Genomic DNA, 11,275 nt, shown 5'->3' on the forward strand with positions numbered 1-11,275 from the left:
CCAGCTACTGCTCGTATTCATTAATAGGGTGTCCCTGTACTCACTATATCCTGTGTATGTACATGGTACGCGTGCCATTTGGGGGTGAGCCTCACTTTGATTTTTACAACAGCGGCTGTGAGAGATGTTGTTTTTTACTACGGCTTTGAAGAAAATCTGCTTGAAATCCCCTGAGTCTTGGGAACTAAGACTTATTATAGGACTTGTTCACATGTAACTCACACAATCATTGTATAGTTATCTCCATCTATTAGACTCAGGAGCTCAGATTGCAGTTACTGACTTTGTATTATAGACATGCAACTCTTGCAGTCTTTGTTTATAGTTATCTCGGTATTAAGCTCTGTCTTAAGTGGTCACTTGCATTCCCTTGGTTTCCCTGGATATATTCACTGTCTTACGGTATGTACACAATGTCCTGAGCAGGAGCTCAGATTGCAGTTGCTAAAATAGTGATAATTTATTGATATAAGATGTTTTGTGGTCAGTGTACTACACTGTAGTGTGTCATGTGGTAATGCATTATATGACAATGCAACTTTCATAAATATTACCATATCAGTTGTAGTTATGTTCCCTGCAACTCTGACAATATCATTTTCAGGGACCAATAAAATGGTTTTGAAAGTTCCTACTTTTAAAACATTTTTGATATGGTAATTTTCTTTAAGAGATTTCATTTACAACATGCTCTGACAGCTCAAAATGCATCTCCAGGCATTTAAAAAGTGCAGAGCTTCCCGGGGCCTCTGGCCCCCATTTTCCTGGATCCACCCCTGCTATCAGAGAAATAGTAAAAACATTAGGTGAGGCCAAATCAACCATTTGGTACATTCTTAAAAAAGAAAGAACACACTGGTGAGCTCAGCAACACCAAAAGGCCTGGGGAAAAAACTGTGGTAGATGACAGAAGAATTCTTTCCCTGGTAAAGAAAAACCCTTTCACAACAGTCGGCCAGATCAAAAAACACCCTCCAGGAGGTAAGCATTTTTGTGTCAAAGTCAACAATCAAGAGAAGACCTTACCAGATTAAATACAGATGGCTTACTTTGTAACTGGACAATCTCCTGAAGCATACTTTGAAAGCAACCCAAGACTTTTTTATGGCAAAGAAGTATAAGTGTTTGACAGGATAGTAAATAAACACCTCAGTGGCATCCCAGGTAACAATTTTATGTAGTAACAACGTACGTACAATGTAGTGGTTTGGTAGATGTTACGTAGTGTTTTTAATTAGCTACGATGTAAAATTCTGGACTACCAGCAACGTTTTTACTACGTCGTAAAGTCACGTAGAGAAACTACATACCCACCACCTTCCCACTACCCTATGGGGACCTTCCCACTATACTATGGATACTTTCACACTCATATGGGCACGTTCTCACCACCTTACATTTTCACATCCTTTCCACTACCTTACAAAACCCAAGTAATATTATGCAGAAAACATGAAAGAAGCAACAATATTTTGCATAGTCGGTGCATTTATTTCAACAAAAAAAAAAATAGCTGCATCAGCCAGGTTAGGTTAGAAATGTGTGTGTGGGGGGGGGGGGGGGGGGGGGAATATAAAACCATGTGTACTAGTACACTTGACAATCATAACAGGTCATGTGTTGCAGTTTCACAGGATGAAATAGAAGATTAATACATGCATTATCTGAATCAAATGTAATCATGAATATGCAAAGGAACTTAAAGGTATGATTCTGCACTTTTATGATGGCCGCTGGTCAGATATTACATTACACTAAAATGGCATAAAAACCTACAGAGACTGACTGCAATATTTACACACATGCCAACCATTATTTTTGTTCTGGCTCTAGAAAATAGTTAATGGTGAACCAGTATTCAATAATAGAAATTCTAGCAGTGAAAGAGCTAACAGCTTTCTCTGGTTTCCGAATCAGATGAATGGTGGGTTGGTACAGTAGTTCTCTCCTTAGTTGTTGCAGCCACAGCAGCACGAGCCTGCAAATATAATTATAATCAATGATAAATTGGGAAATCCTTGTTTACCATTATATGGTCAGATTAAGTGATGTACTAGTAAGTACACATAAAATATTTGCAAGAGGTAAGTACCTACAGATAATTCTGCACAATTTCATCTACGCGCATCAGAACCTTTCTCTGATAATCTATAAAAACACATAAAAAGGAAATGGTTAGTGTCATGGGCCACATAAAAACGAGTGAGCATTATGCATTTATGAATTAAAGACATACAATTAAAAAATGGTTGGATTTTATGATAAAATACCACACATAAGTAATATTATTAGTACTGGATGTCACTACACAGATATTCAGACTGACAGATCACAAATGTAAGTCATTTATTCAAGTAGTGTTTCTATCTTTTCATAAAATGATCTCCACCGCGCGCTCATCATCCGCCACAAACAACATGGTGCCACGCGCGCTTTCCTGCGGTGGAGACTCACACACTAACATTCATTAAAATAACCATTTAACGATAAGGTTTGCATATAATATATCGTCAGAATTAATCACCTTACATTCATATAGTGACAACAATAGCAAGGGTAACATTCTTACCTTGAAAGATTCTGTCGATCAAAGCTCTCCAATTATAGCCAAACACCTTCCCTTTGCGCCAATAAAAAAACTGGGAGGCTGGAAGTCGCTCCTTCAACGGGTTTTGAAAGACCAACGCGATCCGGAGCTGCAAAGCATGATGAGATAGAGGTCAGCCAGCATATGCCCTTTTCCTGCCAAGTTAACAGGGTGGGGTGGTGGAGGGGGTCACAGGATAGGGGCAGGAATTGTATTGTATTGATAATTTCTACGAAAAGCATCGGCGAGTGGCCTGAAGGCACCCTGGAAAATGAAACTGTACATGTTCATTCAGTGAATTTGAGCATATTTTGAATAATTTTGCTTGCTTCAAGCTTTCTGTTGTGTTTACTCTTTTATACCTCCCCTGGTCACTGAAGAGGGGTGGGGGGTTAAAGCCCTCCCCCAGATCCAGGGTGTCATCTCATTATCTCTAGCCAATTTATCCTGTTCTACAGGGTCGCAGGCAAGCTGGAGCCTATCCCAGCTGACTACGGGCGAAAGGCGGGGTACACCCTGGACAAGTCGCCAGGTCATCACAGGGCTGACACATAGACACAGACAACCATTCACACTCACATTCACACCTACGGTCAATTTAGAGTTACCAGTTAACCTAACCTGCATGTCTTTGGACTGTGGGGGAAACCGGAGCACCCGGAGGAAACCCACGCGGACACGGGGAGAACATGCAAACTCCACACAGAAAGGCCCTCGCCGGCCACGGGGCTCGAACCCGGACCTTCTTGCTGTGAGGTGACAACGCTAACCACTACACCACCGTGCCACCCCCGGATCCGGGGTCACAAACATAAACATTCTCAATCACACATCACAGGAATAGAAACGGGCTCAAATCACGGGTCACGGAAATAATTTGTTGGCAATCACGGATCATATGAAAGTCCTCCCCTTCAGTTAAAGTTTTGTGTGTACTGAACATGATTTTGGATTTAAAAAAAAATACCACTAATAGTTATATTAGAGGGTTACAATGCAGATAAACTGATAAGACAAACTGCAAAATCATGACTCTATGAACTTTTATTTCATTGAAATTACCTCATTCAGCACTAAGTTAAAATACGATCAATTCATCAATAGACCAAGATCACATTTTTAATGTTATTCATAGAGACATACAACAAAATGTACGAAAGCAAATTATTAATACATCGATCATCAAATAGAAAATACACACAACATGTAGACTACGTGGCAGCACGGTGGTGTAGTGGTTAGCGCTGTCGCCTCACAGCAAGAAGGTCCAGGTTCGAGCCCTGTGGCCAACGAGGGCCTTTCTGTGTGGAGTTTGCATGTTCTCCCCGTGTCCGCGTGGGTTTCCTCCGGGTGCTCCGGTTTTCCCCCACAGTCCAAAGACATGCAGGTTAGGCTAACTGGTGACTCTAAATTGACCGTAGGTGTGAATGTGAGTGTGAATGGTTGTCTGTGTCTATGGCTACATCCACACGACAACGGCAACGAGATGTTATTAAAAAAAATATCGCGTCCACATGGGCAACGGATCAGTAAAATATCAGGTACATATTATGGCAACGCTTGCTGAAAACGATGCAATACACATGCCACACCTCTAGGGGCGCTATAAGACGGTCCCATCGGAGACACCAGAACAATAGAAGAAGTAGGACGCATGCGCATAAACCCCTTCTTCTACCCAGCGTGAAGCACTCACAGGAACAAACACACAATAAGAAGATGGCTGCGACTACGTGAGGAAATCGTGCCTTCTGTGTGTACAAATTAGTTTTATTAGTGTGCATAGTTTTATATAACTTAATTTTCTTATTGTGTGTGAACATTTTGAAAAGCATTTTTATATAATTTATATAACTTTTTATATTGTGTGTGAACATTTTGAAAAGCAGTCTTGTCCAATAAAAAAAGAAATTCAAGAAATGGTTCAGTTACTTGTTTATTTAAAAGAAAAGCTGTATACAAAAGTGAATGCAATGCAGTGGTTCATACAAAACAGCGAGAGTGCTGCTTGTTCTAGTCATGTGGTTGTGACGTCATCGTAAACAAATCCGTTCTATTCATCCAGACGACTTCGCAACGGCGCCGTTGCCAGATTTTTCCACTCTGGAACCCGTTCTCAAAAAATATCGTTGTGGGGCACCCAAAACGCCGGTGCCGTGTGGATGCCAGGACGAAACGATAATTTTATCAGATTCACCTGAATCCGTTGCCGTGTGGACAGGGCCTATCAGGGTGTACCCCGCCTTTTGCCCATAGTCAGCTGGGATAGGCTCCAGCTTGCCTGCGACCCTGTAGAACAGGATAAAGCAGCTAGAGATAATGAAATGAGATGTAGACTTAATAGTAGGACATATGTCACTGGATGGTCGCCAGATAAAATGTCCGTTACGTATTACCACTGCGTTGTCATTACGTATTGGCACAACGTGTCTACTATGTAACGACAACATATTTCCCTGACATTACCAAACCACTACGTCATATATACATTGTGTGTTTGCTGGGATGTGAGTGTATTTGTTGCATCATCTCCAGGTCAGCTCAGTATACTATTCACTCAAAACCAAAGGCATCAAAAGTACATGATCATCTTCAGACCAAATATTACACAACCCATTAACTCACCTGCTAAATTGCAGGGGGGTTTTCTCATTGCATTTCATGTCATGGCGTCATAAAAAGATCTATAATGCTGTGTTGAATGATTCTTTTTCCATATGAGGATCATAAATTCTTGTATTCTATTAAGAGTCTGCAATAAAATCATTTTTAGTGTTACATTAAGAACACTTTTTTGTTCTTATTCCCCTTGCTGCTCTCCTGGTGTCTACTGGGCCTGTTTAACTATTTAAATATGGAACACAATAGGAATTACACATCTGTCTGGGCTAGATAGTTTTTGGCCCATACAGCACATTTTTCCACAATTCACTCACATTCTGGCAGAAAAATCAATTATTTTTAGATCACTGCAACATAAAGCGAGAATATAATTACAAAGTAATGTGAGGCATTCTGCTGTCTAATTTGTAGATATTGCAGATAGTTTCACCTTTGTGTGGCTAGACTTCAGGAAAAGGTATGCCTAGGTTTATATTCATATTTAACTGTTAGTGTAATATTTTTAGCAGCTGTTGTTAATGCCTCAAATAGTCATTGTCATTGGGTTTTGGAGTGTTCTATGCAGGAGTAGCTACATATCAGTCTTGACACAATTTGGAATTGCTGAAATCACATATTCCCCAAAATTCTCTGAGCTAGCATTCGGCTAGCTTTCAATGGATATGAACCAAGAGCATTATATATATATATATATATATATATATATATATATATATATATATATATACACACACACACACAGTGGGGCAAAAAAGTATTTAGTCAGCCACCAATTGTGCAAGTTCTCCCACTTCAAAAGATGAGAGAGGCCTGTAATTTTCATCATAGGCACACTTCAACTATGAGAGACAGAATGGGGGGAAAGAATCCAGGAAATCACATTGTAGGATTTTTAATGAATTAATTGGTAAATTCCTCAGTAAAATAAGTATTTGGTCACCTACAAACAAGCAAGATTTCTGGCTCTCACAGACCTGTAACAACTTCTTTAAGAGGCTCCTCTGTCCTCCACTCGTTACCTGTATTAATGGCACCTGTTTGAACTCGTTATCAGTATAAAAGACACCTGTCCACAACCTCCAACAGTCACACTCCAAACTCCACTATGGCCAAGACCAAAGAGCTGTCAAAGCACACCAGAAACAAAACTGTAGACCTGCACCAGGCTGGGAAGACTGAATCTGCAATAGGTAAGCAGCTCGGTGTGAAGAAATCAACTGTGGGAGCAATTATTAGAAAATGGAAGACATACAAGACCACTGATAATCTCCCTCGATCTGGGGCTCCACGCAAGATCTCACCCCGTGGGGTCAAAATGATCACAAGAACGGTGAGCAAAAATCCCAGAACCACACGGGGGGACCAAGTGAATGACCTGCAGAGAGCTGGGACCAAAGTAGCAAAGGCTACCATCAGTAACACACTACACCGCCAGGGACTCAAATCCTGCAGTGCCAGACGTGTCCCCCTGCTTAAGCCAGTACATGTCCAGGCCCATCTGAAGTTTGCTAGAAAGCATTTCGATGATCCAGAAGAGGACTGGGAGAATGTCATATGGTCAGATGAAACCAAAATAGAACTTTTTGGTAAAAACTCAACTTGTCGTGTTTGGAGGAGAAAGAATGCTGAGTTGCATCCAAAGAACACCATACCTACTGTGAAGCATGGGGGTGGAAACATCATGCTTTGGGGCTGTTTTTCTGCAAAGGGACCAGGACGACTGATCCGTGTAAAGGAAAGAATGAATGGGGCCATGTATCATGAGATTTTGAGTGAAAACCTCCTTCCATCAGCAAGGGCATTGAAGATGAAATGTGGCTGGGTCTTTCAGCATGACAATGATCCCAAACACACCGCCCGGGCAACGAAGGAGTGGCTTCGTAAGAAGCATTTCAAGGTCCTGGAGTGGCCTAGCCAGTCTCCAGATCTCAACCCCATAGAAAATCTTTGGAGGGAGTTGAAAGTCTGTGTTGCCCAGCGACAGCCCCAAAACATCACTGCTCTAGAGGAGATCTGCATGGAGGAATGGGCCAAAATACCAGCAACAGTGTGTGAAAACCTTGTGAAGACTTACAGAAAACGTTTGACCTCTGTCATTGCCAACAAAGGGTATATAACAAAGTATTGAGATGAACTTTTGTTATTGACCAAATACTTATTTTCCACCATAATTTGCAAATAAATTATTTAAAAATCAGACAATGTGATTTTCTGGATTTTTTTTTTTCTCATTTTGTCTCTCATAGTTGAGGTATACCTATGATGAAAATTACAGGCCACTCTCATCTTTTGAAGTGGGAGAACTTGCACAATTGGTGACTGACTAAATACAACCCCAATTCCAAAAAAGTTGGGACAAAGTACAAATTGTAAATAAAAACGGAATGCAATAATTTACAAATCTCAAAAACTGATATTGTATTCACAATAGAACATAGACAACATATCAAATGTCGAAAGTGAGACATTTTGAAATTTCATGCCAAATATTGGCTCATTTGAAATTTCATGACAGCAACACATCTCAAAAAAGTTGGGACGGGCAATAAGAGGCTGGAAAAGTTAAAGGCACAAAAAAGGAACAGCTGGAGGACCAAATTGCAACTCATTAGGTCAATTGGCAATAGGTCATTAACATGACTGGGTATAAAAAGAGCATCTTGGAGTGGCAGCGGCTCTCAGAAGTAAAGATGGGAAGAGGATCACCAATCCCCCTAATTCTGCGCCGACAAATAGTGGCGCAATATCAGAAAGGAGTTCGACAGTGTAAAATTGCAAAGAGTTTGAACATATCATCATCTACAGTGCATAATATCATCAAAAGATTCAGAGAATCTGGAAGAATCTCTGTGCGTGATGGTCAAGGCCAGAAAACCATACTGGGTGCCCGTGATCTTCGGGCCCTTAGACGGCACTGCATCACATACAGGCATGCTTCTGTATTGGAAATCACAAAATGGGCTCAGGAATAATTCCAGAGAACATTATCTGTGAACACAATTCACCGTGCCATCCGCCGTTGCTAGCAAAAACTCTATAGTTCAAAGAAGAAGCCGTATCTAAACATGATCCAGAAGCGCAGACGTCTTCTCTGGGCCAAGGCTTATTTAAAATGGACTGTGGCAAAGTGGAAAACTGTTCTGTGGTCAGATGAATCAAAATTTGAACTTCTTTATGGAACTCAGGGACACTGTGTCATTCGGACTAAAGAGGAGAAGGACGACCCAAGTTGTTATCAGCGCTCAGTTCAGAAGCCTGCATCTCTGATGGTATGGGGTTGCATTAGTGCATGTGGCATGGGCAACTTACACATCTGGAAAGACACCATCAATGCTGAAAGGTATATCCAGGTTCTAGACCAACATATGCTCCCATCCAGACGACGTCTCTTTCAGGGAAGACCTTGCATTTTCCAACATGACAATGCCAACCCACATACTACATCAATTACAGCATCATGGCTGTGTAGAAGAAGGGTCCGGGTACTGAACTGGCCAGCCTGCAGTCCAGATCTTTCACCCATAGAAAACATTTGGCGCATCATAAAATGGAAGATACGACAAAAAAAACCTAAGACAGTTGAGCAACTAGAATCCTACATTAGACAAGAATGGGTTAACATTCCTATCCCTAAACTTGAGCAACTTGTCTCTTCAGTCCCCAGACGTTTACAGACTGTTGTAAAGAGAAAAGGGGATGTCTCACAGTGGTAAACATGGCCTTGTCCCAACTTTTTTGAGATGTGTTGTTGACATGAAATTTAAAATCACCTAATTTTTCTCTTTAAATGATACATTTTCTCAGTTTAAACATTTGATATGTCATCTATGTTCTATTCTGAATAAAATATAATTTTGAAACTTCCACATCATTACATTCCGTTTTTATTTACAATTTGTACTTTGTTCCAACTTTTTTGGAATCGGGGTTGTACTTTTTTGCCCCACTGTGTGTGTGTGTGTGTACGGTATATATATCATCTCATGGCGGCACGGTGGTGTAGTGGTTAGCGCTGTCGCCTCACAGCAAGAAGGTCCGGGTTCAAGCCCCGTGGCCGGCGAGGGCCTTTCTGTGCGGAGTTTGCATGTTCTCCCCGTGTCCGCGTGGGTTTCCTCCGGGTGCTCCGGTTTCCCCCACAGTCCAAAGACATGCAGGTTAGGTTAACTGGTGACTCTAAATTGACCGTAGGTGTGAATGTGAGTGTGAATGGTTGTCTGTGTCTATGTGTCAGCCCTGTGATGACCTGGCGACTTGTCCAGGGTGTACCCCGCCTTTCGCCCGTAGTCAGCTGGGATAGGCTCCAGCTTGCCTGCGACCCTGTAGAACAGGATAAAGCGGCTAGAGATAATGAGATGAGATGATCTCATCTCATTATCTCTAGCCGCTTTATCCTTCTACAGGGTCGCAGGCAAGCTGGAGCCTATCCCAGCTGACTACGGGCGAAAGGCGGGGTACACCCTGGACAAGTCGCCAGGTCATCACAGGGCTGACACATAGACACAGACAACCATTCACACCTACGGTCAATTTAGAGTCACCAGTTAACCTAGCCTGCATGTCTTTGGACAGTGGGGGAAACCGGAGCACCCGGAGGAAACCCACGCGGACACGGGGAGAACATGCAAACTCCGCACAGAAAGGCCCTCGCCGGCCACAGGGCTCGAACCCGGACCTTCTTGCTGTGAGGCGACAGCGTTAACCATTACACCACCGTGCTGCCCATATATATACACACACACACACACACACACTAGTTGCTGTTTTGAGCTGCCATATCATATTATTGTGACATCTTTAGGATGAGATTAGCTGATAGCCAACTCTCCTTTCTACCATACACGCTATGGGAAAATATTTTATTGCATCATGCTTGGAGCACAGACACGTAAATCACACTTGGCTATGATGCTGGAAAGATAACAAGGTTCCAGAAATGTAAATAGCTCTCCTGTACAACGAGAAAGTACACATCCAAAGGCACTAAATGAATAAGGTCTACTTTGGAATAGCTGGAGGCTCATGTGGCTTTACTGACTGGACCGATCCAAGTGTTGTCCATAGAGGATCCTGAGTATGAACCTAATGCAATCTCAATTTGGGTAATGGACCTGGATAATGATTTAGATGGGTGTGAGCCTGCTGGGAGAATGATACCATTACATCATCAGTTATGCAAAAATTATTGATGTGATAATTCCAAACTCTTGGCATTGACACTGCCAGTATTCCTGGTAGAATCTATATACCTCAGTGTCTCATTTTCTCAGGCTCTGACAGACTTGGATGAGGGTCAATACAAAGTTTCATGTGTCCAGTGAATATATACTTTGGATTTGGTCCTCCCCTGAGAGGTTGGGTAAGGACCAATACCATCTGATGGATGTGATTTTAGTACATTCCCGGAAAGAGGGTTCTAAGCTGTACCTTTCCTTGTCTTTGGGAGTGGTACTCTCTGGGGACATCTTTTGTACCCATCCATCCATCCATCCACCCATTATCTGTAGCCACTTATCCTATGCAGGGTCACAGGCAAGCTGGAGCCTATCCCAGCTGACTATGGGTGAGAGGCAGGGTAGGTATACCCTGGACAAGTTGCCAGGTCATCGCAGGGCTGACATATAGAGACAAACAACCATTCACACCTACAGTTAATTTAGAGCCACCAGTTAGCCTAACTGCATGTCTTTGGACAGTGGGGAAAACCGGAGCACCCGGAGGAAACCCACGCAGACACGGGTGAACATGCAAACTCCACACAGAAAGGCCCTTGTCGGCTGCTGGGCTCGAACCCAGGACCTTCTTGCTGTGAGGCAACAGTGCTAACCACTACACCACCGTGCCACCCCCATCTTTTGTACCTTTAGTCAGGGCTTTGAACCGGTTCAAGGAATTAAAACAAAAACCGGGAACTTTTTCTATTTCACATGGAACAGAAACGAAACCAGAAACTTTATTATTTTTTATGTTCCGGAACAGAAACGCTTATTAAAAATAATGGTAACCGGTTAATACCGGTTTTTATTTCGTTCCTCAAAGTTTCCGTAGCCTACAAATAAAAAAGCCATT

At 42.1% G+C, this 11,275-nt stretch overlaps 1 long non-coding RNA gene across 1 annotated transcript; it reads right to left on the reverse strand.

Moving 5' to 3' along the window:
• Positions 1 to 1,899: 1,899 nt before the first annotated feature.
• On the reverse strand, positions 1,900 to 2,682 carry LOC132900067 (uncharacterized). The gene is made up of 3 exons (XR_009656750.1): positions 2,570 to 2,682; positions 2,097 to 2,148; positions 1,900 to 1,978 (listed from the first exon to the last, which is right to left on the reverse strand). It is a non-coding gene; the product is annotated as an uncharacterized LOC132900067 (long non-coding RNA).
• Positions 2,683 to 11,275: the final 8,593 nt, after the last annotated feature.

The sequence above is a fragment of the Neoarius graeffei genome, chromosome 16 (genome assembly GCF_027579695.1).
Source record: "Neoarius graeffei isolate fNeoGra1 chromosome 16, fNeoGra1.pri, whole genome shotgun sequence".
NCBI lineage: Eukaryota > Metazoa > Chordata > Actinopteri > Siluriformes > Ariidae > Neoarius > Neoarius graeffei.